The following is a 4,797-nucleotide window of genomic DNA, read 5'->3' as shown; positions in this document are numbered from 1 at the left end:
TAGACCATAGCAATGTTTTCCCCCCAAACACTACACGTTTTAGCATGCTTATAGATAAGCTCTAGAATGGTCAGAAAAAATGTAAACTTCATCATTGTATCTGCAATAATGAACATAATCAGAAAACTTTAGAAAATCTAAGAAGGCATTAACAATCTAAGATAGACTGCACTGCATTCAGGTCATCAGGCTGACCTGCCATGTGAAGATCTTCCCAGTGTTCAATTTCTGAGAATTACTCATTTTGTGTTTGCTCCGACTATCGCGTTTGATTTCATTCACTTAACCCTCTCATCCACAAAGTTTTTTCTACAAGCAGGTGATAGGCCTAGGCATTACTTTATTTTCCCTTCAAAAATTTTGGAGGTCACCCCCCACGGCCCCACCCACCTACAGTCTAACCCCCACAAAACCCAAATGGCCAAAACTCATAACATTGATCTGACAACAATATCATGTCAAAGAAAGTGACGAAATTCTTACCATGATCTTCCAATGAAAAACAAAATATACCCAAAAATTCTTACCCATTTTCGAAATCAAACAAAAAACCACCAACAAGAAACCCCATCAAGATTTCAGCCCCAACAAAACCTATACGCATTCAGCCTACCTCAAATGGTGGTCGGCAGTTTGGGAGAGAGAGAAACTGGTTCGGGTCGGCACTGCTTCTGCTTCGTGGTGGCCGGCGGCGTAGCCACTGGATGGTGTGGCCGGCGGCGGTAGATGGTGGTGGCGGCCGGATGTGGGTGGGAGGGAGTGGGAGAAATTGACGGAGAGAGAGAGAGAGAGGGGTGGGAGATTTGGGATTTTCGTTGTCTTTCATTGTTTTTTTTTTTGTTTTAAAATAGACAGGCTGGTTAACCAGGTTGGGTTAACCAGCCTACTTTCATTTCATTTGAAAATGCCGACAGGGGAGATAGAAGAGATATATTTTTTTTAATTTTAAAATGCTTACCACGTGGACATTCATGGCCAAAAGATGGAGTTAATATATATATATATATATATGTATATATTTTTGACATGTTCATATAAAAAGGGGAAGAAGATTTAAAATTCACTTTATAATCTCAGCCGATTGAGCTACTTCTTAAAAACAGATAAAATTAATATTGCAACCATGAGAATTGCTACATTTTCAAACACTATTTACAAACAAACCTTACAAACTCACGTGGCAAAGAAAAAAGACAACAATTTTTAGGACCAGCTGCCTGTGATGGAATCCCCCAACTTGGCCTCATGATGCTTCTCAATCTCCTCCATCCATCAGAGGAGAGGGTCCAAGAAGCAGAGGCCAAGGTAGGTCCCAAAATTATTTTTTCTTTAGCCTTTGTCACGTCTGTTTTTTCCCTTTAGCACGTCAGTTTGTAAATAGTGTTGGTAACTGTGGCAATTCTCGCTATATAATGGCATCTTCAATCTTCTTGTAGGCTTACGACTTAAAATTTGGGCGTCAAGGATTACATGACGTCAGATTCAGAACGTCGCTCTGCCATCGATTGTTTTAGAGGAGATATGCTGCATGTAGTCCCTCTTGAAGAACCGGTTCCATTTTATTTATTGGACGGGACTTTGCCAAACTTCCATTTCTCTTGTTTTCTCATAAATTGTTCTTGCTGGGTTTTGCAGCTGTTGGGGAGTTTTCTGCCGTTGTTGTATTTGTTTGTTTTTTGTTTTTAAATTTTTGTTCATGTAATCCTTATCTTTCCCAGGGTGATTATACAACAGGACTTGCGGCTGCACTTACGAACTCCCTTCGACACTCGGGAAGGGATGCGTCGGAGATCGTAGCGTGCACATACTACGTACAGTTATAAGCAGTTGGAAAGGTATAATTATCATTCACTCTATTTTCTGAGCAAGTGAAAAAGGATGATACGTTATGAAAGGTTATCGTTATACTCCATAGAATCTTCTACGAAAGAGAGGAGAAGCGTCGGAACTCGCCTTCGCTATGCAAGTATCGACCAGCTCCTATGTGCTAAGTAGCAGATGAAAATTTCTACGAAAGAGAGGTGATGCCTTCGGAACTCGCCTTCGCTTTGCAAGTATCGACCAGCTCCTATGTGGTAAGTAGCAGATGAAAATTTCTTTCAATTTTGTTCTTGCACTTAAAAAGTATTCTCTTATGTAAATGACACATTTTTTACATATAAAGATCACCTATATAGACTAAGTTAAGAAAGTTTTCTAACCCAAATTTTAAGAAATATGGAGTGAATCCCACGGATTGGGGGAGAAGTTTAGTATTCAATGTCTAAATAAAATTAAAATGGCCTGAGGAAGTCTACAGTCCAAATTATGTATGTAATACACTTCTCATTCTTTTGTGGGACTCACGTGAACCCCACATATCAATGTTAATTTTAGTAAATTATAAGGTGGGTTATAGGTGGCTCTACCTAAGTATTGTCGTGTATCTTAATCCGAACCCCACACCTTTGCTTATAACTACTAAAGACTTGCAGAGTTATAATAAAAGAACGTTTCAACTCCGCGTGGTCGCTTCAAACTGTCTATTTAGAACCATTCTCAATTACTCTTTCATTCTTTTCTCTTTGTGAAAACCATCTCTTCCATGTTATATTAAAAATAAAAAATAAAATAAATAAAATAAAATAAAAAACCTCTGCTTCGTCGTGGTTATGATACTCCCCTGTGATTCTCCCTGTGTATTGTTTCTCACCTTATTCATCTATCGACACAAAGGAAGGATATAACTGAGAATTTAAGAATTACTCTAAATTGTGTGCTCGGAAATATTAAACTTTAGTAGATCAGGCATTGTTAGATGAATTAAGATTATTTATCTCATGGGCTTAGTATGGGCTCTGTTTGTCAAATGTCAAAAATTTGCCTGAGGGCCATGGATTTATTATTGTTGCATCTCCGCAGGATTAGACCTAACGGAACTTGTATTCAACTCAAATAAGCTAGTCTTATTCTTTTGGATCAATTCTCATATAGAGAATGGGTTCCTTTTAAATCCCGTATCCGTGCTTGCTTGAGAAAGAAGTTGTCTCATACCCCTCTATTGGTTAACCAAACTCAGCCCTAAAAAAGTGGGTCTCTTTTTTCTTGGGAAAAGGCATGATTTTGATTCGTGTTTGGCCACTCTTTCTGTAATCAAAGTGTAGAGCGTCCTCTTTCTTGTTACACTAGTAATGCTATTTGCTAGGCTATTGCCTTGTCACTTACCTTAAATATGTTAATAGGAATGTAATTTTGCTGAGTCGAGTACTAATATTTAAATTCGATTTGTTTAATTTTGTTTTTTAACATAAGTTGAGTTTGAACTTATTTATTGAATTCGATAACTTGTTCTACTTCTCTTCATTTAAACTTATTTATTGAATTAGATAACTTGGTCAAGTTCTCTTCATTTATTTATTTTTTGTTGCGAGTGTTTATTTTTTATTTTTGTAATTTATACTAATTATTAAATTATGGTTCATATTTATTATTTGAGTAATTAAAGAAATTGATTCAGATTTTAAATAATTTAATTTCAAGTTTATATATATATATATATATATATATATATAGGCACGCACATATAAACTCACTCACAGACACATAAATACACATTTATATTCCGTCTTCCGATTATAATAATTTAAGATATATTTAACACATTACAGAGAATTTTTTTTAATCTTTATAAATACTTACTATTTTTATTAAAAAATTTCGAAGTAATAGATGAGCTTAAGTCTTTGTTTAAGCTCTATTTAAGTTTGTTTGTTTAATAAATAATTGAATCCGTACTTACTCGCCAGGTTCTTTATTTATTTAGTACTTATATGAAATTGTCAGTTTATTTTAATCAAGATTGATTTATAGAGTCGTATTATGAATGGCCTGTGATATTAATAGGATAATAGTTTGGTATACAGCATTATTGTTAAATGATTTGACATTACTTCATTCTGAAGCCTAATTTAAATGTTTCAGAGTGGAGTGGGTGTGGCATCATTATCATGGAACCCAACTTTCAACGATTACAGCTAATTTCTTTTTGGCTTGGAGTGGGTGTTCATCATTATGTAGTCCAATTTTCAAACATTTAGGAGTGGAGTGGGTGTGGCATCATTTTCATGAATCGAATTTGTACGATTCCAGCTCATTCTTTTTTGGAGTGGAGTCCCAAATTCCTCGATTGCAACACCCCACTCAATTATGCTTTCAAACTATTCGAATTCTGTGGATGATGATGGTGCCACGACTACTCGCATTCTACTGCGAAAATTATGCCCACCTAAAGGAACCCAAATTTCAAAGATTCCTTTTACTTTTTGCGTAGTGGGAGTGGAAATTGTGGACTTCAATTTCCACAATTCCGGCTACTTTTGCTTGGTGGGATTGGAACCAATTTCCACGATTCCGGCCACTTTTACGTGTTGGGACTGGAACCCAATTGTGACGATTCCGGCCGCTGGGATTGGAACCCAATTGCCACGATTCTGGCCAGTTTTGCGTGGTAGGAGTGGGACTACTTTTGCGTAGTGGGAGCGGGCGTGGGCGTGGAATCCAATTTCCATGGTTGCACGGTTGCACCGTCTCCAGCGAAACCGTGTTTGAACGGGAACGGATGGCACAGGAGTGGCGGAGGCCACTCCCAATGGTACTGGGTGGTCGCACTATTTTCGGAAGCTTCTCCTTGGTGGTTCCACCCCTACTGGAGCTCCTCCGTGAGACCAAGACCGGTGTTCCGAATGTTTTGATTTTGATTTTTTTTTTAAATATAAATTTTAGGTTTGAAAAAAAGTAAATTGGGTAACTTATTCCGTA

General features: G+C 37.2%; 1 long non-coding RNA gene across 1 annotated transcript; it reads left to right on the top strand.

Annotated features, from left to right (window-relative positions):
* The first annotated feature begins 1,213 nt into the window (after window positions 1-1,213).
* LOC132166211 (uncharacterized) lies at window positions 1,214-4,797 on the top strand. The gene is made up of 4 exons (XR_015909473.1): window positions 1,214-1,305; window positions 1,437-1,835; window positions 1,916-2,075; window positions 3,961-4,797. It is a non-coding gene; the product is annotated as an uncharacterized LOC132166211 (long non-coding RNA).

This window comes from Corylus avellana, chromosome 11 (assembly GCF_965113065.1).
Source record: "Corylus avellana chromosome 11, dhCorAvel1.hap1.2, whole genome shotgun sequence".
Taxonomy (NCBI): Eukaryota; Viridiplantae; Streptophyta; class Magnoliopsida; order Fagales; family Betulaceae; genus Corylus; species Corylus avellana.
The sequence above is the reverse complement of the archived record's forward strand: the minus strand, read 5'-3'. Positions and strand labels throughout refer to the sequence as shown.